Genomic DNA, 26,067 nt, shown 5'->3' on the forward strand with positions numbered 1-26,067 from the left:
CCATGCGTTGAGGTGAGACTGACTATTTTTAGCCAGAACCTCTCAACCTCACACACCAGCTCTGGCTCCTTCCCCACCAGAGAGGTGATGTTCCACGTCCCAAGAGTCAGCTTCCTCAGCCGAGGATCGGACCGCCAGGTTGGATTATTTTTTGTTGTGGACAGGGTTTGTTTTCCTTGTGTTTCTCTGGACTCTGGCCCTCCATCCAGCACTCCTCCTTGTTTTTGAACTCTTTGGGCTTAAGGGAGCCGCCCTTGAAAGTGAGGGGTACTGTGAAGATTTGTTTTTTCTGTGTGTTGATTTAGGTTTCTGTGTTCAGTTGAGTCTCTGTGTTATCCTGTCTACCCCTTAATTGTCTCCAGCTGTCTCTTGTTTCCCTTTGATTACTCCCTGATGTATTTAACCCAACCTGTGTCTGTGTTTCCCTGTCGGGTCCTTGTCAATACCTTCATCATTTCATGTCACATGACGAAATGGTTAACAGGTTATCCTGTTAACCAGCTGCTCTACCAGCATCTGAAGTCCTTGCCTCTGCCTTTTCCTCCGAAATGTGTTTGAAGTTCTTCCAGAGGTGAAATCAGGTCATCGTAGCGACCTTGGCTCTGTGGATAGAGTTGTCGTCTTGTGATCGACTGCTCTATCCAGATTGTGATCGGAAGGTTGTAGGTTCGATTCCAGCTTCCTCCTGCTGCATGTTGATGTGTACCTGGACAAGGCACTTAACCCCAAATTGCCTACCAATCTGCATATCGGTGTATAAATGTGTGAGCATTTGTGAGTGTGAATGGGTGAATGTGACTCTAGTGTAAAGTGCTTTGAGTGGTGAAAATGATTGGAAAAGCGTTATAAAAGATCAGTCCATTTACCATTAATAAGCCTCCTCAAACTTTTCATCGCAAAGAAAAAAAATAGCTATTTCTCTTTGGTCGGATATTTGCAAACCTATTCCCTAGCTGGCGAATCCACTTAGAAACTTGTGACATAACATTCTTGGCATTTCTGCTTTCAGAATGAACTTCATTAAAGGAAACATCCATTTCTTTAACATCCATGGTGTCACAATGTTGTGGCTCAATTTGAATGTCATGTTCTGAGTTTTCTTCTGAAAACGAATCTTCTGAAGAAGAACACTCAGAGATTTTGTCAAAATGTGACACAAAATTCCCAGGATTTATGCTTACAGACTGAATGTCCTTAGAGCAGAGGTTCCCAAACTGTGGGGCGCGCCCCCTAGGGGGGGCGCCGTGTCATTGCAGGGGGGGCGTGGGAAGCCGTCTGGATGAAAAAAAACCAAAAAACATGAACACTGTATGTGCTGGGTTTTTACCTTAGAATGGCCAACTCTCTGTTATTCCTATGTCAATTTGATACAGTAGAGGCTTCCACACTTCCCATATTTGTGTCCTCTGTCACTTTTATCAGCAGTTAAAACTGTTTAATCCGTTGTTACATGCTGTAACCTGTTTTTCTGAGCCGCCTTTAAACGCAACATGAGCGCTACGACGCTCGCCTGGGTTTACACCTGTGAAGGAGACCTGCTGCTGCTGGGCGGAGCTACGTAGGTGTGTGTTAGAATCACGGCAGCAAACCAGCAAAACGCTAAGAACTTTTCACAGTTTTTCCCTCCAAACTAACCGACTGAGTTGAGTAAAGCTGTTGGATGCAGGTAATGTTAGCTAAAAGATGACTAGCTAATATCAATACAGAACCTTAAGCTTAACAAGTACCTTGTAGGCTACCGATGTTGGTGTCTATTTTCAGCTACGTACATTCATTTTGCCCCCAAAAAAGTCGATGCTCCCCCCTCCCTCCCCCGTCACACGCGTCGTTTCAACCAGACAGCCATTTGTAATCCATAGGGGGGGCGCAGAAAATGTTTGGAAACCACTGGGGGGGCGTAGAAGGAAAAGTTTGGGAACCACTGCCTTAGAGGAAGCATCCGTCTTGTCAAAATGTTCTGAGAATTGAATGTCTTCTTCTGAGTATACTTCTTCTGAAGACCATTGTTTTGGTAAAGAATGCTCAGAAATGTCTTCAAAATGTGCCACCACATTCTCAGCTTTTGTGTTTACAGAATGGACTTCCTTAGAGGAAACATCCATCCATGATCTGCGTAATTTTGAATTGTATCTTTTGAGCTTCCATCAATGGAAGAGGTTTCTTCTACTGATGAATCCTCAAAGATTTGTTCAAAATTCTTTGCATGTTCCTTGCTGTCACAGCTCGCTTCAACAGCCAGGTCCATTTGTTCAAGGGGAACGCCAAGACACCTGAAGTGGTACTGACAACTTTAGAGGAAGTGTCCATGTCACTTTGATCTTCAGGAATAAGTTCCTCAAAACAAAAGTTTCTCCATCCCTTATCCTCTTTGCATTCTTCAGCAACAATGTCAAAGTCATTTTTAAATCTCGTCAGATGAGCTCTCTGTTGTAGTGTCTTCATCTTCAATACTATATCACAGTAGTTTTTCAACTCCCTTCGTGACCAGATAGCCAAGGCCCCAACTGGTAGTAAGAATCATTTTCACTAAAATTGAAGTAGTTTCTAAAATCACCGTTTGAAATTGTCTCTCTCTCTCAAAGTGTTGTACCTCCAACGAAGTTGAAAAGCAAACTGAGAATTCTTGTATTCCTAATGATAATAATAATCCTTTGAACCTTTGTGACATCATCGATGAGAACATCGATGACAACCTGTGTCAGGTTTTTGTTTGTTTTAGTTGCTATGGAAACACAAGGAGTTATGTATAAGGTAAGACTACTGTCAATTAAAAATGCATGCATAGACATCTAAATTCGTGAATGCAAGTCAATAAATGTGCATAAATTTAAGTTTTATATTTGTGCTGTTTTTAACTCATACATACATGTAAAAATCTAAGATTTTACCTATGACAATACCCTTAAGCAAATTAATACAAGTGTTTTATAGAGTAAGTATTTTTCCAGAAGTTAGATACACATCAGTCACATTTAGAAACTGGCTCTAAGCATCTGCTTGATCTATTTTGAACTGTGAGTGAGGAGGATCCCCTTAAACATATGTCTTGCCTTAATTGCTTGCTCTGTTCATAAGGAAAACATTTAACAACTAATAATTAAATTATTATTATTATTATTAATTTTTTTTACATTTGAACTCAGTGACAAGGATGATGATGATGATTTGCCATTTTTACTTACAGAATATTGCCTTAAAAATAGGGAGAGCCTTGATAATAGTTAGTAGTTTTGGTAAATTCAAGCTTGTGACGTCCCAGTGCGAGTTGGACGAAAACACAACTGGACAAGAACCGTTGGAAATGAAATGCGGGTCACTAAATGAACTGAAGGGACGAAGGCTGCTAACGTGTTGCTAGCTGGTGGTAAGTTTGCTTCAAAATGCTAATTATCTTTGTTTAATTATAAAATAATAAAGATATAAACAAACTTATGTTGGTTTCATAAATAATTATTTTATCAATTTTATTGTGACTTTTATGATTATTACTATAACAATCATTCAGCTTCATGTTATAACTGCATAAAGGCTCTGTTTGTTGCAACTTAATAGTTTCTTCATAAACTTAACCTGGTTTTAATTTAGCTCTGGCTCCACCAGATCACCAACCAGCTCTGAGGATGAACCTCCACATTGTCTTCATGGTGTAAGGATGTTTTTAAACTGAGCAGCTGGCCACATTTTCAACAGAAAACTGGTGTGTTACCAACACCAAGTGCTTAATCAACATGATTTGATTTAAAGATAACTGGACAGATTTTTTCCCCTTGTTAATCTAACATTTCCCTTTAACACATTTTATTTGTTGTTGGCTTTCAGGGCCCTGCGATGGACTGGTGACTTCTCCCAGGTTTCGGCCTGATCGCTGGTTTTCAGTTGTAATAACTGAAGTTGTGCATTGACTCTAGTTCATTCCTAATTAGGTCCAAAGATGATAACTTCAGTTTTGTTTCTGTTCAGCTGGAGAAAATTTTGGCACATCCACACATTTATCTGTTCTAAGCATCTGTTCAGTGATTGGATGGGTTCAGAGTCACCTGGTGACATCGTGATGTAAAGCTGTGTATCATCCGCGTAGTTATGGTAACTAATCTTATTTCCTGTTATAACCTGAGCCATTGGGAGATAATAAAAATTGAAAAGAAGGGGTCCTAGGATTGAACCTTGGGGTACCCCACATATGACCTTTGACCTCTCTGATGAGAAGTTTCCGATTGAAACAAAGAAATCCCTGTTCTTTATGTAAGATTCAAACAGTGGAGCACTGGACCGGAGAGTCCAACCCAACTCTCCAGTCGATTCAGTAAAATGTCGTGGTCAACAGCGTCGAAAGCTGCACTGAGGTCCAACAGAACCAGCTGTGGTTCTCCCACAGTCTGTATTTATATGGATGTCATTGAACACTTTTACAAGGGCCGTCTCCGTGCTGTGTTGAGCACGAAAACCAGAGTGGAAGGAGTCAAAGCGATTCATTATTGTTAGGAAGCTAGTTAATTGTTTAAAAACTGCTTTTTCAATAATGTTGCTGATGAATGTGAGGTTGGAGATCGGCCTGTAATTCTGCAGTAGTGATTTGTCCAGATTGTTCTTTTTTATCAGTGGTTTGATAACTGCTGTTTATAATTTCTTCTAGGGTTTTATAATGAAGTAGTTGAAATTTGTTTTGTTTGGGCACAGCATTGGTACTGGCTTTGGAGTGGATGTGCAGATTAATCCTCTGATCTTTTGAATTTTCTCTGAGAAGAAACTGGAGAACTTGTTGCAGGCGGCATTAGATTGAAGTTCAGGTGGCAGCATCACAGGAGGATTTGTGAGCCTGTCAACAGTAGCAAATAAAGCTCAAGCATTGTTAAGGTTTTTGTTTATGACATCTGCAAAGAAAGCCTCTCTTGCATGTTTTAGTGTGGAGTGATAGTTATGTAGTCTTTCTTTGTAGATGTCATAATAAACCTGGAGTTGAGTTTTACGCCATTTCCGTTCGGCCCTACGGCAGAGTTGTCTTGCAGACTGAACTGTTTGTGCATTTCTCCATGGAGATTTCTTCCTACCAGACTCAACTTTCACTTCAATGGGGGCAATAGAATCAATGATATCTGAAAGTTTGCACTAAAATCATCTACCAACTTATCTACGTCATTAAGGACGAGGAAGAAGAGTAGATTTGATTAAATGTTTCTGCTGTGTTTTCTGTGAAAGTATGTTTTGTGATAGTGGTTGTTTGTCCAAGTGGGTTAAGGGATAAAGAACATTCAAAGATAACAGCAAAGTGATCCGACAGGCGACATCAGTTACAGAGACATTGGAAATATTCACACCCTTACTGATAACCAGGTCCAGTGTGTGTCCATGAGTGTGTGTTGCTTGTTTGACATGTTGTGTTAAACCAAAACTCTCTAATATATTAAACAGCTTTTTTGCCCCTTGGTCTTGGGGGTTGTCAACATGAATGTTGAAATCACCGACAATTATTAAACAATCATAATCAATGCATATGAGAGACAGAAGCTCATTCAAGTCCGTAAAGAAACCTTCCACATATGTTGGAGTTTTGTATAAAATTAGTGTCAAAGTTCGTTTGTGGCCTTTTACCTCAATTCCAAGATACTCAAAGGACGTGAAATTACCCAAAGAGATTTTACTACAGTTCATGGTATTCTTAAATATTAAAGTCATGCCTCCTCCTTTTTTGTGTTTTCTATTCTCACATAAAAATTGTGAGTAGGAGGCGCTGATTCAATTTGTATGAATGGTTCATTATTCAACCATTTTTCTGTAAGAAATAAAACATCAATATTATGCTCAGTGATGAAATCATTAATTAATAGAGCTTTAGCAGAGAGAGATCTGGGATTTAAAAGAGCCAGTTTAAGAAACTTTTAACATAAAATTTAAGATAAATGGCCACAACAATACTGTAGCATTACTTTGAACCACAGCACAATGCCAAACATGTCACAATTAAATAAATCAAGGTCAAAGACCATCAGCAACACTAACACTATTTAAATACAGATTTAGTGAAGTCTGTCATAGGGAGATTAATTGGCTGAGTTTAAAATCAATCACTGACTATTGGTTATCATTTGCTTTCATGTATTTGTGAACAAACCCAGCTCAAACACAAAGATTACACCATATTGTAGTCATGGTAACACAACAATCAAACTATCAAGATGATTCTTTGCATTTTACAAAGTAAACTTCATAATTAAATCATAAATGTACTTTCCTTTTTCTGTTTTTCTTTGCTGAATGCAAAATAAAAGTTAATAGCTCTGTCATTCTCAATGAGTGAATCTTAAAGTTTTAGATTTATAGTCTGTGTTATGTTGAGACGCTTTACCAAGGTCAAGAAAGAGTCACATGCTGTTAGACAAAAGGCCCGTAGTAAAGAGTTACATTTTTGATTCTGTTAGACGCTAAGGTCCATTCCTCAGAGAAACAGAAACTTATCAGGGACACAGAGGCATGGTGTGATTTCAGGGAGTGTCTTCAGTCCATATAATCAGTTACCCTCCCCCTTCTCCTCAGACGCTGCACAGACTTTTTTTTAGAAACTCTTCTCGAATGTAAAGGTAAAGCGTCTCCTTTCAGCGCTGAAAGTGAGTAAAATAAGTAAAGTCTGAATGCTTTTCTTGGCTGATTTTATGCTCCATGTGTCGATACAAATTATGATTCATTAAGATTTTCATTCTCAACAGTTACAATTGAAGTATTTGTAGGGGCCCTGAATGGCCCCAGCAACTACTGAGATTTCTTTACCTTGATATCTGAACCTTACAATTCTAGATCTCAGAGGTGCTAACATAGAAAAATGACGTCCCTTGAGCTTTTCTGATCTTTAAAGCAGTCTGCAGCCAAGTTGTTATAGAGGTTAAACAGTCAGATATAATTAGGGTTTATTTAGTAATATAGAAAATGTACTTATTTCATAACTTCATAACCAGTATCCTTCTCTCCTCTGGTCTGTTTAACAGCTACAGTCTCAGATCAGATCAGCCCTCCAGGATGTCAGCAGCAGAAACAGGAACATTGAGTCTATCAGGGAAACATAGACTACATTTGCTTTGCTTTGTCCCCACATGATGAGTGATGCAATATGATACAATTATATATCAGATTTGTAATTATTATGGGTTGTTCTTATGTTGTTGTACAACGTTTTAACATCTTGTTCTTTTCCTTTTTAACTTTGAGCCCCTGCCCCTCCAAAGGTCTCTGCACGGCCCTGTATGAACGTACAGCCGTGTGCATGTGAGCAGATAAAAGACAGAGTCCTTTTGTCCATAACAGAGCGTTCCTTATGATTTTCTTGTAACATTTCTTGTCTATAAAATCACAAGATTCATAATGTCTTTTACGAAGGACATTTTAGTTACATTAGTCATTTTGTTTTTCACAATGTGGCATCAGGGCTTTTTTTTCCATTTTTTTATATTCATGTTTGTCCTTAACTTCAACTTTGTTAGCATATTAACTCCACTTTGCACCAAACTAACTTTTACCAAATAAAACAGATGGTTTTTTTTTTGTTTCTTTTATTAGCAGATGAATACGTAATCACATCTCCAATTAGTCAAATCTCAGACTGTTACTGGTCGGCTCTTCTTGTTACTCCAGGCCACTGCTCCTCATCTCTTCTCCCTGGTTTCCTCATGATCTCTTCATGTCTCTGGTTTGGGTTTATTTTTACTCCTTGGACTTTGTTTTTGTTTTTTGTAAATTTGATTTGTTTGTTTTTGTTTCTAATCACATTGATTTAGATGTGAACTGTTTTGTATTTGATATTTTTTCCTTTTCTTTGACATGTGAATTTTATTATTTATTTCTCAGTTCCTGGTGACTCAGAGCCATCTGCACCTTCCCAGCCTGGATGGCCCAGTAGATGGCAGTGTATTGTGTGATGCAGTAGAGTCCAGTTTAGTGGTCTGTGTGCATTTACAAAATAAAAACCCATATAAACACAAGAAAATGACGTTTGTAGCTGTCCACTGCCCGCTATGCATGAAATGGGTTATTTATATAATGCATGGTCTGAGGTGCTAACAGGGCGGAGTTTCTCAGTCATGAAGAATATTTGGAGCCTCAGTTGTGCAGAAGTTTGTGATAGATAGCTAAGTCTATCTGTCAGTGCTATGTGTCCAAAACTACTACCGTCATGTTTACAAACAGAAAGCTATAGTGGGTTGAGTTAATGTTAAATATATTGGATAACATTATTTGAGTGACGGGATTATAGTGGAAGCTTAGGAGTTATGTTTAGCTTAGCTCTGGAACAGTTTATACAAGACAAAACCACAAGAAAATCACTTCCTTCATCTGAATATCCAACCTGTTTAAGATGAAAAGCTATACATGTATGCATTAATCCTTTTATTAGAATATCTTACCATTTAAAAATATTTTAAATAGAGAGGAGTTTGTAAGAATAAAACAGTATCAGTCAGGGGAAACAGGTTTTTATTGGAATTAAATTAAAGACAATTACAGATCACTGCAACTCTTTATTGCACATTAATCCGTTGCATGACAGACTTTATTAAATGCAGCGCAGCCACAATGTGTCCACCGAACTGCGCAGATCACTGAAATTATTCATGTACACAGCTTCAATCTCAGATAGTATCACTACCAACATCTATTTATCAAGGTTATTGAACTAAAATATTTTAAAGTATAGGGACAAAAAGCCCACAAAACAATGTATTTTGTCCTGGTTAATCGCCAAATAATAAGTTTGCAGACGGCAAACTGAAGCCATTTATAAATATATTTACAAGCTGCCTGTTATGCAAGCTAAAAACATGAAGTAATACAGCAGCTTAATGAAAGCCGGGTATAAAATAAATTAAATAAAACTTACCGTAACAGGTAGGACGTATATTAAAGGAAATCTGCTGAGTAAGCAGTTTGTGACGAGGTATCGATATGCGCATTACGACAAGGTAGGACGGATTTACGGGTAGCACAGATAAACAGAACACCAGCAGACAAGTTGAAGGGTAAAAAAGGTACAAAAATTTCCAATTCTATATGTTTCCTTGCAGCTATGAAGTATATTTTACCACACACACCAACACACACACCATACTACACACATGCACACGTGCACAAACACAAACCCACTTTCTTGCTACTCTATTTTCTTCAATAGGAAACTGTGAGAAAGCAGGGGTTCATACAAGTTCTGACAGGAACCTTTTCTGTTCCTGTGGGCAAACTCCACCCACACTGAGTGGACACACAGCAGAAGTGGGGGGGAACATAAACGGGTCAATGTGACCCATTACAGAATACGTGTCTCAATTTCAATTATAAAAATCTTCCATTGAAAAATAAAATCAAAATGTAATATTATTTTTTTTATTTTTACAAAAGATCAATTTCAAGGATAATTAAAGCTCCGCGGAGCCTCAAGCGGCCCTCGCAGCTAGCGCTGCTCCGGCCTATAGCCACCGCGGGGGTACCAGCACCGCCACCCGCCCGCCACCGCCGACGCTCGCGCGCCCTCATCCACGCTATCCGCTTTTACGGCTTCGGCAGAGCTCCCTGGCAATGAACCAAAAATCTGGAGCACATCGGGCCATGTAGAGAGGAGATACAGCTGTTTGATTAACCTAGGGGGCGCAGTGGAGTCAAATCACAATTAAACTCTATTGGGCTCCTTAGAGGTTCACAAGTGTCACTCATACAATTTCTGGTGCAAATCGGATGATGCGTTTGTGAATACGAGACGAACGTATGCATATTACGAGGGACAGCCATTTTGCCACGCCCCCACGGGTCAGTAGAGTACATCATCAATGAGTTCATCATCAATAAGTTCATCATCATTTCATTTTATGTCAGTCTGCACAGGATTAAACCCATATGAATTAGACTGTAAGACATACATTTGAAAAAACATGTTACTTCCTTTCGGAAGTGGGCGGGGCAAAGGTGACGTCATCAGTCGACCACCTAACTGTGATGAGGGCTTATCTATAATGAGACATAGAAAGTGTGATGCAGCTCTGACCTGGCATTTGGAAGTTATTTCACATTCATGTTTCATGGTGTATAGTCAAAGTTTGGGACTTAGCCACGCCCACACGGGTCAGTAGAGTTCATCACGGCAGAGTTCATCATCATTTAATTTCATGTCAGTCAGCACAGGATGAAACCCATAAGAATTAGAGAGAAAAAGTCAGACATACAGTAGAAAAAGCAGGTGACTTCCTGTCGGAAGTGGGCGGGGCTAAGGTGACGTCATCAATCGACCACCTAACTGTGATGATTGCTGATCTATAATGAGACACAGAAAGTCTGATGCAGCTGTGACCTGGCATTTGGAAGTTATTTCACATTCATGTTTCATGGTGTATAGTCAAAGTTTGGGACTTAGCCACGCCCCCACGGGTCAGTCGAGTTCATCATGGGAGAGTTCATCATCATATCATGTCATGTCAGCCTACACCAGATGAAACCCATATGACTTAGAGAGTAAAAGTAAGACATACAATAGAAAAAACAGGTGACTTCCTGTCGGAAGTGGGCGGGGTTAAGGTGATGTCATCAACTGACCATCTCAATGTGATGAGGGGTGGTCTGTAGTCAGATATAGGAAGTCTGATGCAGCTGTGACCTTCTATGTGGAAGTTATTGCATCTTGATGTTTCATGGCGAATAGTCAAAGTTTGGGACTTAGCCACGCCCACATGCTTTGACATAGAAAAATTCCTACGATAACTTTTCATCTTTAATGTCTCAAGTCTCTGCTGACTGAGTTTGAAGTCTCTATCTCAAAAGCTGCAGGAGGAGATAGATCAGATGCGATGTCTATGAAAAAGAGGAAATGGCTGATTTTGATCCAAAATGGCCGACTTCCTGTTGGGTTTGCACCATGGCTCCAAGAGACTTTTTTGTAGGTCCTGACATGATACACATGTGTACCAAGTTTCATAATTCTAGGTTAAAGCATGGCTTGGGGCTGATCATTTAAAAATTTCTAGGGGGCGCTGTAGAGAAATTAGGCCACGCCCATCAACGACTGTTATGGATTCCTGTTCGGGGATGGATAAGGATGCGTCCTAGTGAGTTTGGTGCAGCTGGGCTGAACGATGTGGAATCTAGAGCCAAACGTATGGCGGCGGCGTTACCTCTGCTTCGCCGCGGTCCCACGGCCACGCCCTCTACAGAAGACTCTTGGCGCTTTAAAGCAAGTGAGACTAACATGTTATCTGTCATCCAACACAGAATCATGTTGATTAGGTGCAGTGAGCCAGAAAGGCAGCTTTCCATGGAAAAAAAAGCACTTCCTGTTCTGAGGGGGCGGGGCTTAGATGACGTCAGACTATGACAACATAGGATCGTAGGGGACCCTACCAGGATCACTCATGTCAAGTTTGGTGCAGCTGGCCTCAAAATTGTGGAATCCACAGCCAAACGTAAGGACACGGCGTTTAGGGTCACTTCGCCACGCCGCCACGCCCACCTGCTGGATTCAAATGAGCTTGGCTTGGAATCCTCAACACACCAACATGTTTTCTGTCTGTGGACACAGTTTCACCTTGATTAGGTCAAAGGGGTCAGATAGCGACCGTTCAGCGTAAAAAATGACACTTCCTGTTCTCAGGGGGCGTGGCCTAAGTGACGTCATCATTTGACCTTTGGGTATTGTAGAGCATCCCATGATGATCAATCACTGAAAGTTTGGTGCTTCTATGAGTTTTTTTCAAAGAATTATAACAGTTTGATGTTTCATGGCGAATCGGTGACCTTTGACCCCCGGAAAGACCCCTTCAGCAAGCCCGAAAACGCAAACCTACGATAACTTTGGATCGGCCATGCCTTTTGAACGATCTGACCGAGTTTCAAGCCGATCGATCGAAATCCCTAGGAGGAGTTAGATCAAATGCGAACCCTGTAAACGCCCAAAATCGGGTCAAAATCGGAGCTTCAATCCAAAATGGCCGACATTCTGTGATACTTGCACTATGACATTAATTGTAAATTCAGAGTGTCTTGGGGAGCTCTACAAGTGTACCAAGTTTCAAGTCTCTACGATAAAGTAAGTGAATAGGAAAGGGTCTTTTGAAAGTTGCTAGGTGGCGCCCTTGAGCCGTTTCTGTTGCGATTTTTCCGGGGACCTTAAAATACGTAATTTTCACGCAGACCTGATGCGTCCGCCAAGTTTGTTGAGTTTTTGAATATGATAAAGCCCCCTAAAAGCCAATTTATTTGGCGGAAGCATAATTAGGCCCGAGCAGCTAAGCGCTGCGAGAGCCTATTGAAACCTTGCTGTTTATTATTAGGCCCGAGCAGCTAAGCGCTGCGAGAGCCTATTGAAACCTTGCTGTTTCTTATTAGGCCCGAGCAGCTAAGCGCTGCGAGAGCCTATTGTTCCTGTACTGTTTCTTATTAGGCCCGAGCAGCTAAGCGCTGCGAAGGCCTATTGTAATCGCGCTGTTTATTATTAGGCCCGAGCAGCTAAGCGCTGCGAAGGCCTATTGTAATCGCGCTGTTTATTATTCTTATTATTATTATTATTATTATGCTTCCGCCAAATAAATTGGCTTTTAGGGGGCTTTATCATATTCAAAAACTCACCAAACTTGGCGGACGCGTCAGGTCTGTGTGAAAATTACGTATTTTAAGGTCCTCAGAAAAATCGCACAAGAAACGGCTCAAGGGCGCCACCTAGCAACTTTCAAAAGACCCTTTCCTATTCACTTACTTTATCGTAGAGACTTGAAATTTGGTACACTTGTAGAGCTCCCCAAAACACTCTGAATTTACAATTAATGTCATAGTGCAAGTATCACAGATTGTCGGCCATTTTGGATTAAAGTTCCGATTTTGAACCGATTTTGGGCGTTTGCAGGGTTCGCATTTGATCGAACTTGTCCTAGGGATTTCGATCGATCGGCTTCAAACTCGGTCAGATCGTTCAAAAGGCATGGCCGATCCAAAGTTATCGTACGTTTGTGTTTTCGGGCTTGCTGAAGGGGTCTTTCCGGGGGTCAAAGGTCACCGATTCGCCATGAAACATCAAACTGTTATAACTCTTTGAAAAAAACTCATAGAAGCACCAAACTTTCAGTGATTGATCATCATGGGATGCTCTACAATACCCAACGGTCAAATGATGACGTCACTTAGGCCACGCCCCCTGAGAACAGGAAGTGTCATTTTTTACGCTGAACGGTCGCTATCTGACCCCTTTGACCTAATCGAGGTGAAACTGTGTCCACAGACAGAAAACATGTTGGTGTGTTGAGGATTCCAAGCCAAGCTCATTTGAATCCAGCAGGTGGGCGTGGCGGCGTGGCGAAGTGACCCTAAACGCCGTGTCCTTACGTTTGGCTGTGGATTCCACAATTTTGAGGCCAGCTGCACCAAACTTGACATGAGTGATCCTGGTAGGGTCCCCTACGATCCTATGTTGTCATAGTCTGACGTCATCTAAGCCCCGCCCCCTCAGAACAGGAAGTGCTTTTTTTCCATGGAAAGCTGCCTTTCTGGCTCACTGCACCTAATCAACATGATTCTGTGTTGGATGACAGATAACATGTTAGTCTCACTTGCTTTAAAGCGCCAAGAGTCTTCTGTAGAGGGCGTGGCCGTGGGACCGCGGCGAAGCAGAGGTAACGCCGCCGCCATACGTTTGGCTCTAGATTCCACATCGTTCAGCCCAGCTGCACCAAACTCACTAGGATGCATCCTTATCCATCCCCGAACAGGAATCCATAACAGTCGTTGATGGGCGTGGCCTAATTTCTCTACAGCGCCCCCTAGAAATTTTTAAATGATCAGCCCCAAGCCATGCTTTAACCTAGAATTATGAAACTTGGTACACATGTGTATCATGTCAGGACCTACAAAAAAGTCTCTTGGAGCCATGGTGCAAACCCAACAGGAAGTCGGCCATTTTGGATCAAAATCAGCCATTTCCTCTTTTTCATAGACATCGCATCTGATCTATCTCCTCCTGCAGCTTTTGAGATAGAGACTTCAAACTCAGTCAGCAGAGACTTGAGACATTAAAGATGAAAAGTTATCGTAGGAATTTTTCTATGTCAAAGCATGTGGGCGTGGCTAAGTCCCAAACTTTGACTATTCGCCATGAAACATCAAGATGCAATAACTTCCACATAGAAGGTCACAGCTGCATCAGACTTCCTATATCTGACTACAGACCACCCCTCATCACATTGAGATGGTCAGTTGATGACATCACCTTAACCCCGCCCACTTCCGACAGGAAGTCACCTGTTTTTTCTATTGTATGTCTTACTTTTACTCTCTAAGTCATATGGGTTTCATCCGGTGTAGGCTGACATGACATGATATGATGATGAACTCTCCCATGATGAACTCGACTGACCCGTGGGGGCGTGGCTAAGTCCCAAACTTTGACTATACAGCATGAAACATGAATGTGAAATAACTTCCAAATGCCAGGTCACAGCTGCATCAGACTTTCTATGTCTCATTATAGACCAGCCTTCATCATAGTTAGGTGGTCGATTGATGACATCACCCTAGCCCCGCCCACTTCCGACAGGAAGTAACCTCTTTCTTCAATTGTATGTCTTACTTTTACTCTCTAATTCTTATGGGTTTCATCCTGTGCAGGCTGACATGAAATGACATGATGATGAACTCTCCCATGATGAACTCTACTGACCCGTGGGGGCGTGGCTAAGTCCCAAACTTTGACTATACACCATGAAACATGAATGTGAAATAACTTCCAAATGCCAGGTCAGAGCTGCATCAGACTTTCTATGTCTCATTATAGATAAGCCCTCATCACAGTTATGTGGTCGATTGATGACATCACCCTTGCCCCGCCCACTTCCGACAGGAAGTGACCTGTTTTTTCTACTGTATGTCTTACTTTTTCTCTCTAATTCTTATGGGTTTCATCCTGTGCAGACTGACATGATATGAAATGATGATGAACTCTGCCGTGATGAACTCTACTGACCCGTGGGGGCGTGGCTAAGTCCCAAACTTTGAATATACATCATGAAACATGAATGTGAAATTACTTCCTAATGCCAGGTCACAGATGCATCAGACTTTCTATGTGTCATTATAGACCAGCCATCATGACAGTTAGGTGGTCGATTGATGACATAACATTAGCCCCGCCCACTTCCGACAGGAAGTCACCTGTTTTTTCTACTGTATGTCTTACTTTTTCTCTCTAATTCTTATGGGTTTCATCCTGTCCTGACTGACATAAAATGAAATGATGATGAACTTATTGATGATGAACTCATTGATGATGTACTCTACTGACCCGTGGGGGCGTGGCAAAATGGCTGTCCCTCGTAATATGCATACGTTCGTCTCGTATTCACAAACGCATCATCCGATTTGCACCAGACATTGTATGAGTGACACTTGTGAACCTCTGAGGAGCCCAATAGAGTTTAATTGTGATTTGACTCCACTGCGCCCCCTAGGTTAATCAAACAGCTGTATCTCCTCTCTACATGGCCCGATGTGCTCCAGATTTTTGGTTCATCGCCAGGGAGCTCTGCCGAAGCCGTAAAAGCGGATAGCGTGGATGAGGGCGCGCGAGCGTCGGCGGTGGCGGGCGGGTGGCGGTGCTGGTACCCCCGCGGTGGCTATAGGCCGGAGCAGCGCTAGCTGCGAGGGCCGCTTGAGGCTCCGCGGAGCTTTAATTAGGCCCGAGCAGCTAAGCGCTGCGAAGGCCTATTGTAATCGCGCTGTTTCTTATTATTATTATTATTATTATTATAGTTCTTGTGCCAAATGAATTGGCTTTTTGGGGGCTTTATCATATTCAAAAACTCACCAAACGTGGCGGGGGCATAGAGCCCGTGTAAAATTTACGTATTTTAAGGTCCTCAGAAAAATCGCACAAGAAACGGCTCAAGGGCGCCACCTGGCAAATTTCAAAGGACCCTTTCCTATTCACTTACTTTATCGTAGAGACTTGAAACTTGGTACACTTGTAGAGCTCCCCAAGACACTCAGAATTTACAATTAATGTCATAGTGCAAGTATCACAGAATGTCGGCCATTTTGGATTGAAGTTCCGATTTTGACCCGATTTTGGCCGTTTACAGGGTTCGCATTTTTTCGAACTTGTCCTAGGGATTTCGATCGATCGGCTTCAAACTCGGTCAGATCGTTCATAAGGCATGGCCGATCCAAAGTTATCGTAGGTTTGCGTTTTCGACCTTCCTGAAGGGGGGTTACCTGGGGTCAAAGTTCACCTAGTCGCCATGAAAAATAAAACGGTTATAACTTTTACAAAAAAACTCACAGCAGCACCAAACTGTCAGTGATTGATCATCATCGGGTCCCCTACAATACCCAATGGTCAAATGATGACATCACTTAGGCCACGCCCCCTTAGAACAGGAAGTGTCATTTTTTACTGTGAATGGTCGCTATCTGACCCCTTTGACCTAATCAACATGAAACTGTGTCCACAGACAGAAAACATGTTGGTGTGTCATGGATTCCAACCCTGTTTCGCTTTGATGGAGCAGGTGGGCGTGGCAGCGTGGCGAACTGACCTGTAACGCCGTCGCCATACGTTTGGCTGTAGATTCCACAATTTTAAGCCCAGCTGCACCAAACTTCACATGAGTGATCCTGGTGGGATGCCTTACGATCCTATGTCGTCATAGTCTGACGTCATCTAAGCCCCGCCCCCTCAGAACAGGAAGTGCCTTTTTTTGACTTGTAAAGCTCCATCTATGGTTCTCTCAACCTAATCAAGATGATTCTGTGTTGGATGACAGATAACATGTTGGTCTCACTTGCTTTAAAGCGCCAAGAGTCTTCAGTAGAGGGCGTGGCCGTGGCAGCGCGGCGAAGCAGAGGGAACGCCGCCGCCATACGTTTGGCTCTAGATTCCACATCGTTCAGCCCAGCTGCACCAAACTCACTAGGATGCATCCTTATTTATCCCCGAACAGGAATCCATAACAGTCGTTGATGGGCGTGGCCTAATTTCTCTACAGCGCCCCCTAGAATTATTTAAATAATCAGCCCCAAGCCATGCTTTAACCTAGAATTATGAAACTTGGTACACATGTGTATGATGTCAGGACCTACAAAAAAGTCTCTTGGAGCCATGGTGCAAACCCAACAGGAAGTCGGCCATTTTGGATCAAAATCCGCCATTTACTGTTTTTCATAGACGTCACATCTGATCCATCTCCTCCTACAGCTTTCGAGATACAGACTTCAAACTCAGTCAGCAGAGAGTTGAGACAATAAAGGTCTGAAGTTATCACAGGAATTTTTGTGTGTCAAAGCGTGTGGGCGTGGTAAAGTCCCAAACTTTGACTATTCACCATTAAGCATCAAAGTGACATAACATGCACATACAAGGTCACAGCTGCATCAGACTTTCTATGTCTCATTATAGACCAGTCCTCATCACGGTTAGGTGGTCGATTGATGACATCACCTTAGCCCCGCCCACTTCCGACAGGAAGTCACCTGTTTTTTCTACTGTATGTCTTACTTTTACACTCTAAGTCATATGGGATTCATCCTGTGCAGACTGACATAAAATGACATGAAGATGAACTCTGTCAATGCCTACTGATGCGTGGGGGCGTCGCAAAATGGCTGTCCCTCGCCATATGCATACGATCATCTCTTATTCACAGACACATCATCCGATTTACACCAGACTTTTTATGAGTGACACTTGTGAACCTCTAAGGAGCCCAGTGGAGTTTAATTGCAATTTGACTCCACTGCGCCCCCTATGTTAATCAAACAGCTGTATCTCCTCTCTACATGGCCCGATGTGCTCCAGATTTTTGGTTCATCGCCAGGGAGCTCTGTCGAAGCCGTAAAAGCGGATAGCGTGGATGAGGGCGCGCGAGCGTCGGCGGTGGCGGGCGGGTGGCGGTGCTGGTACCCCCGCGGTGGCTATAGGCCGGAGCAGCGCTAGCTGCGAGGGCCGCTTGAGGCTCCGCGGAGCTTTAATTCTTATTAGGCCCGAGCAGCTAAGCGCTGCGAGAGCCTATTGAAACTGTACTGTTTTATTATTTTTATTGTGCCAAAAGAATTGGCTTTTTGGGGGCTTTCTCATATTCAAAAACTCACCAAACTTGGCGGGGGCATAGAGCCCGTGTAAAATTTACGTATTTTAAGGTCCCCAGAAAAATCGCACAAGAAACGGCTCAAGGGCGCCACCTAGCAACTTTCAAAAGACCCTTTCCTATTCACTTACTTTATCGTAGAGACTTGAAACTTGGTACACTTGTACAGCTCCCCAAAACACTCAGAATTTACAATTAATGTCATAGTGCAAGTATCACAGATTGTCGGCCATTTTGGATTAAAGTTCCGATTTTGACCCGATTTTGGGCGTTTGCAGGGTTCGCATTTGATCGAACTTGTCCTAGGGATTTCGATCGATCGGCTTCAAACTCGGTCAGATCGTTCATAAGGCATGGCCGATCCAAAGTTATCGTAGGTTTGCGTTTTCGGGCTTGCTGAAGGGGTCTTTCCGGGGGTCAAAGGTCACCGATTCGCCATGAAACATCAAACTGTTATAACTCTTTGAAAAAAACTCATAGAAGCACCAAACTTTCAGTGATTGATCATCATGGGATGCTCTACAATACCCAACGGTCAAATGATGACGTCACTTAGGCCACGCCCCCTGAGAACAGGAAGTGTCATTTTTTACGCTGAACGGTCGCTATCTGACCCCTTTGACCTAATCGAGGTGAAACTGTGTCCACAGACAGAAAACATGTTGGTGTGTTGAGGATTCCAAGCCAAGCTCATTTGAATCCAGCAGGTGGGCGTGGCGGCGTGGCGAAGTGACCCTAAACGCCGTGTCCTTACGTTTGGCTGTGGATTCCACAATTTTGAGGCCAGCTGCACCAAACTTGACATGAGTGATCCTGGTAGGGTCCCCTACGATCCTATGTTGTCATAGTCTGACGTCATCTAAGCCCCGCCCCCTCAGAACAGGAAGTGCTTTTTTTTCCATGGAAAGCTGCCTTTCTGGCTCACTGCACCTAATCAACATGATTCTGTGTTGGATGACAGATAACATGTTAGTGTCACTTGCTTTAAAGCGCCAAGAGTCTTCTGTAGAGGGCGTGGCCGTGGGACCGCGGCGAAGCAGAGGTAACGCCGCCGCCATACGTTTGGCTCTAGATTCCACATCGTTCAGCCCAGCTGCACCAAACTCACTAGGATGCATCCTTATCCATCCCCGAACAGGAATCCATAACAGTCGTTGATGGGCGTGGCCTAATTTCTCTACAGCGCCCCCTACAAATTTTTAAATGATCAGCCCCAAGCCATGCTTTAACCTAGAATTATGAAACTTGGTACACATGTGTATCATGTCAGGACCTACAAAAAAGTCTCTTGGAGCCATGGTGCAAACCCAACAGGAAGTCGGCCATTTTGGATCAAAATCAGCCATTTCCTCTTTTTCATAGACATCGCATCTGATCTATCTCCTCCTGCAGCTTTTGAGATAGAGACTTCAAACTCAGTCAGCAGAGACTTGAGACATTAAAGATGAAAAGTTATCGTAGGAATTTTTCTATGTCAAAGCATGTGGGCGTGGCTAAGTCCCAAACTTTGACTATTCGCCATGAAACATCAAGATGCAATAACTTCCACATAGAAGGTCACAGCTGCATCAGACTTCCTATATCTGACTACAGACCACCCCTCATCACATTGAGATGGTCAGTTGATGACATCACCTTAACCCCGCCCACTTCCGACAGGAAGTCACCTGTTTTTTCTATTGTATGTCTTACTTTTACTCTCTAAGTCATATGGGTTTCATCCGGTGTAGGCTGACATGACATGATATGATGATGAACTCTCCCATGATGAACTCGACTGACCCGTGGGGGCGTGGCTAAGTCCCAAACTTTGACTATACAGCATGAAACATGAATGTGAAATAACTTCCAAATGCCAGGTCACAGCTGCATCAGACTTTCTATGTCTCATTATAGACCAGCCTTCATCATAGTTAGGTGGTCGATTGATGACATCACCCTTGCCCCGCCCTCTTCCGACAGGAAGTCACCTGTTTTTTCTACTGTATGTCTGACTTTTACTCTCTAAGTCATATGGGTTTCATCCTGTGCAGACTGACATAAAATGCCATGAAGATGAACTCTGTCAATGGCATCTGACCCTTGTGGGTGTGGCAAAAATGGCTGTCCCTCGCCATATGCATACGATCGTCTCTTATTGACAAACGCATCATCCCATTTGCTCCAGACTTTTTATGAGTGACACTTGTGAACCTCTAAGGAGCCCAATAGAGTTTAATTGCAATTTGACTCTACTGCGCACCCAGGTTAATCAATCACCTGTGTCTCCTTGCGATATCAGCTGATCTACACCAGATTTTTGTGCATTGACTGGGAGCAATGTCGAACATGACAGGGTGACTATCTTCAGGGCGGGTTTGGCAGCTCCGTGAGAGCAAGGCGGTGGCTGGGGGTAGGCGGTGGCTGGGGTGACATGGTGCTGAGGGGAGGCAGTGGCTGGGGGGAGGTGGTGCTGAGGGGAGGCGGTGGCTGAGGGGAGGCGGTGCTGGAACATCCGCGGTGGCTAGGCTTGAGCGGCGCTTGGCTGCGAGGGCCGCTTGAGGCTCCGCGGAGCTTTAATTATTATTATTATTATTATTATGCTTCCGCCAAATAAATTGGCTTTTAGGGGGCTTTATCATATTCAAAAACTCACCAAACTTGGCGGACGCGTCAGGTCTGTGTGAAAATTACGTATTTTAAGGTCCTCAGAAAAATCGCACAAGAAACGGCTCAAGGGCGCCACCTAGCAACTTTCAAAAGACCCTTTCCTATTCACTTACTTTATCGTAGAGACTTGAAATTTGGTACACTTGTAGAGCTCCCCAAAACACTCTGAATTTACAATTAATGTCATAGTGCAAGTATCACAGATTGTCGGCCATTTTGGATTAAAGTTCCGATTTTGAACCGATTTTGGGCGTTTGCAGGGTTCGCATTTGATCGAACTTGTCCTAGGGATTTCGATCGATCGGCTTCAAACTCGGTCAGATCGTTCAAAAGGCATGGCCGATCCAAAGTTATCGTACGTTTGTGTTTTCGGGCTTGCTGAAGGGGTCTTTCCGGGGGTCAAAGGTCACCGATTCGCCATGAAACATCAAACTGTTATAACTCTTTGAAAAAAACTCATAGAAGCACCAAACTTTCAGTGATTGATCATCATGGGATGCTCTACAATACCCAACGGTCAAATGATGACGTCACTTAGGCCACGCCCCCTGAGAACAGGAAGTGTCATTTTTTACGCTGAACGGTCGCTATCTGACCCCTTTGACCTAATCGAGGTGAAACTGTGTCCACAGACAGAAAACATGTTGGTGTGTTGAGGATTCCAAGCCAAGCTCATTTGAATCCAGCAGGTGGGCGTGGCGGCGTGGCGAAGTGACCCTAAACGCCGTGTCCTTACGTTTGGCTGTGGATTCCACAATTTTGAGGCCAGCTGCACCAAACTTGACATGATTGATCCTGGTAGGGTCCCCTACGATCCTATGTTGTCATAGTCTGACGTCATCTAAGCCCCGCCCCCTCAGAACAGGAAGTGCTTTTTTTTCCATGGAAAGTTGCCTTTATGGCTCACTGCACCTAATCAACATGATTCTGTGTTGGATGACAGATAACATGTTAGTCTCACTTGCTTTAAAGCGCCAAGAGTCTTCTGTAGAGGGCGTGGCCGTGGGACCGCGGCGAAGCAGAGGTAACGCCGCCGCCATACGTTTGGCTCTAGATTCCACATCGTTCAGCCCAGCTGCACCAAACTCACTAGGATGCATCCTTATCCATCCCCGAACAGGAATCCATAACAGTCGTTGATGGGCGTGGCCTAATTTCTCTACAGCGCCCCCTAGAAATTTTTAAATGATCAGCCCCAAGCCATGCTTTAACCTAGAATTATGAAACTTGGTACACATGTGTATCATGTCAGGACCTACAAAAAAGTCTCTTAGAGCCATGGTGCAAACCCAACAGGAAGTCGGCCATTTTGGATCAAAATCAGCCATTTCCTCTTTTTCATAGACATCGCATCTGATCTATCTCCTCCTGCAGCTTTTGAGATAGAGACTTCAAACTCAGTCAGCAGAGACTTGAGACATTAAAGATGAAAAGTTATCGTAGGAATTTTTCTATGTCAAAGCATGTGGGCGTGGCTAAGTCCCAAACTTTGACTATTCGCCATGAAACATCAAGATGCAATAACTTCCACATAGAAGGTCACAGCTGCATCAGACTTCCTATATCTGACTACAGACCACCCCTCATCACATTGAGATGGTCAGTTGATGACATCACCTTAACCCCGCCCACTTCCGACAGGAAGTCACCTGTTTTTTCTATTGTATGTCTTACTTTTACTCTCTAATTCTTATGGGTTTCATCCTGTGCAGGCTGACATGAAATGACATGATGATGAACTCTCCCATGATGAACTCTACTGACCCGTGGGAGCGTGGCTAAGTCCCAAACTTTGACTATACACCATGAAACATGAATGTGAAATAACTTCCAAATGCCAGGTCAGAGCTGCATCAGACTTTCTATGTCTCATTATAGATAAGCCCTCATCACAGTTATGTGGTCGATTGATGACATCACCCTTGCCCCGCCCACTTCCGACAGGAAGTGACCTGTTTTTTCTACTGTATGTCTTACTTTTTCTCTCTAATTCTTATGGGTTTCATCCTGTGCAGACTGACATGAAATGAAATGATGATGAACTCTGCCGTGATGAACTCTACTGACCCGTGGGGGCGTGGCTAAGTCCCAAACTTTGAATATACATCATGAAACATGAATGTGAAATTACTTCCTAATGCCAGGTCACAGATGCATCAGACTTTCTATGTCTCATTATAGACCAGCCCTCATCACAGTTAGGTGGTCGATTGATGACATCACCTGAGCCCCGCCCACTTCCGACAGGAAGTCACCTGTTTTTTATACTGTATGTCTTACTTTTACACTCTAAAACATGTTGGTGTGTCATGGATTCCAACCCTGTGCACACTGACATAACATGAGATGATGATGAACTCTGTCAATGCCTACAGACCCGTGGGGGAGTGGCAAAATGGCTGTCCCTCGCCATATGCATACGATCGTCTCTTATTCACAAACGCATCATCCTATTTGCACCAGACTTTTTATGAGTGAAACTTGTGAACCTCTGAGGAGCCCAATACAGTTTAATTGCAATTTGACTCCACTGCGCCCCCTAGGTTAATCAAACAGCTGTATCTCCTTGCCACATGGCCCAATCTGCTCCAGATTTTGGGTGCATGGCCAGGGAACGCTGCCCAAGACATCGAAGCGGATCGCATGGAGGACGGCGCGCGAGCGTCGGCAGTGGCCGGCGGGAGGCGGTGCTGGAACATCCGCGGTGGCTATAGGCTTGAGCGGCGCTTGGCTGCGAGGGCCGCTTGAGGCTCCGCGGAGCTTTAATTAGGCCCGAGCAGCTAAGCGCTGCGAGAGCCTATTGAAACCTTGCTGTTTATTATTATTATTTTTCTGCCACCTTCTTTGGGGGGCTTTTTGGGGGCTTTATCATATTCAAAAACTCACCAAACTTGGCGGGGGCATAGAGCCCGGTGAAAAATTTTGTATTTTATGGTCGTTGCAAAAATCGCAAAAGAAACGGCTCAAGGGCGCCACCTAGCAACTTTCAAAGGACCCTTTCCTATTCACTTACTTTATCGTAGAGACTTGAAACTTGGTACACTTGTACAGCTCCCCAAAACACTCAGAATTTACAATTAATGTCATAGTGCAAGTATCACAGATTGTCGGCCATTTTGGATTAAAGTTCCGATTTTGACCCGATTTTGGGCGTTTGCAGGGTTCGCATTTGATCGAACTTGTCCTAGGGATTTCGATCGATCGGCTTCAAACTCGGTCAGATCGTTCATAAGGCATGGCCGATCCAAAGTTATCGTAGGTTTGCGTTTTCGGGCTTGCTGAAGGGGTCTTTCCGGGGGTCAAAGGTCACCGATTCGCCATGAAACATCAAACTGTTATAACTCTTTGAAAAAAACTCATAGAAGCACCAAACTTTCAGTGATTGATCATCATGGGATGCTCTACAATACCCAACGGTCAAATGATGACGTCACTTAGGCCACGCCCCCTGAGAACAGGAAGTGTCATTTTTTACGCTGAACGGTCGCTATCTGACCCCTTTGACCTAATCGAGGTGAAACTGTGTCCACAGACAGAAAACATGTTGGTGTGTTGAGGATTCCAAGCCAAGCTCATTTGAATCCAGCAGGTGGGCGTGGCGGCGTGGCGAAGTGACCCTAAACGCCGTGTCCTTACGTTTGGCTGTGGATTCCACAATTTTGAGGCCAGCTGCACCAAACTTGACATGAGTGATCCTGGTAGGGTCCCCTACGATCCTATGTTGTCATGGTCTGACGTCATCTAAGCCCCGCCCCCTCAGAACAGGAAGTGCTTTTTTTTCCATGGAAAGCTGCCTTTCTGGCTCACTGCACCTAATCAACATGATTCTGTGTTGGATGACAGATAACATGTTAGTCTCACTTGCTTTAAAGCGCCAAGAGTCTTCTGTAGAGGGCGTGGCCGTGGGACCGCGGCGAAGCAGAGGTAACGCCGCCGCCATACGTTTGGCTCTAGATTCCACATCGTTCAGCCCAGCTGCACCAAACTCACTAGGATGCATCCTTATCCATCCCCGAACAGGAATCCATAACAGTCGTTGATGGGCGTGGCCTAATTTCTCTACAGCGCCCCCTAGAAATTTTTAAATGATCAGCCCCAAGCCATGCTTTAACCTAGAATTATGAAACTTGGTACACATGTGTATCATGTCAGGACCTACAAAAAAGTCTCTTGGAGCCATGGTGCAAACCCAACAGGAAGTCGGCCATTTTGGATCAAAATCAGCCATTTCCTCTTTTTCATAGACATCGCATCTGATCTATCTCCTCCTGCAGCTTTTGAGATAGAGACTTCAAACTCAGTCAGCAGAGACTTGAGACATTAAAGATGAAAAGTTATCGTAGGAATTTTTCTATGTCAAAGCATGTGGGCGTGGCTAAGTCCCAAACTTTGACTATTTGCCATGAAACATCAAGATGCAATAACTTCCACATAGAAGGTCACAGCTGCATCAGACTTCCTATATCTGACTACAGACCACCCCTCATCACAATGAGATGGTCAGTTGATGACATCACCTTAACCCCGCCCACTTCCGACAGGAAGTCACCTGTTTTTTCTATTGTATGTCTTACTTTTACTCTCTAAGTCATATGGGTTTCATCCGGTGTAGGCTGACATGACATGATATGATGATGAACTCTCCCATGATGAACTCGACTGACCCGTGGGGGCGTGGCTAAGTCCCAAACTTTGACTATACAGCATGAAACATGAATGTGAAATAACTTCCAAATGCCAGGTCACAGCTGCATCAGACTTTCTATGTCTCATTATAGACCAGCCTTCATCATAGTTAGGTGGTCGATTGATGACATCACCCTAGCCCCGCCCACTTCCGACAGGAAGTAACCTCTTTCTTCAATTGTAGGTCTTACTTTTACTCTCTAATTCTTATGGGTTTCATCCTGTGCAGGCTGACATGAAATGACATGATGATGAACTCTCCCATGATGAACTCGACTGACCTGTGGGGGCGTGGCTAAGTCCCAAACTTTGACTATACAGCATGAAACATGAATGTGAAATAACTTCCAAATGCCAGGTCAGAGCTGCATCAGACTTTCTATGTCTCATTATAGATAAGCCCTCATCACAGTTATGTGGTCGATTGATGACATCACCCTTGCCCCGCCCACTTCCGACAGGAAGTGACCTGTTTTTTCTACTGTATGTCTTACTTTTACACTCTAAAACATGTTGGTGTGTCATGGATTCCAACCCTGTGCAGACTGACATAAAATGAGATGATGATGAACTCTGTAAAGGCCTGCTGACCCGTGGGGGCGTGACAAAATGGCTGTCCCTCGCCATATGCATACGATCGTCT

Source organism: Poecilia mexicana, unplaced genomic scaffold (assembly GCF_051168715.1).
Source record: "Poecilia mexicana isolate PSO_F unplaced genomic scaffold, ASM5116871v1 scaffold_3, whole genome shotgun sequence".
Lineage (NCBI taxonomy): Eukaryota > Metazoa > Chordata > Actinopteri > Cyprinodontiformes > Poeciliidae > Poecilia > Poecilia mexicana.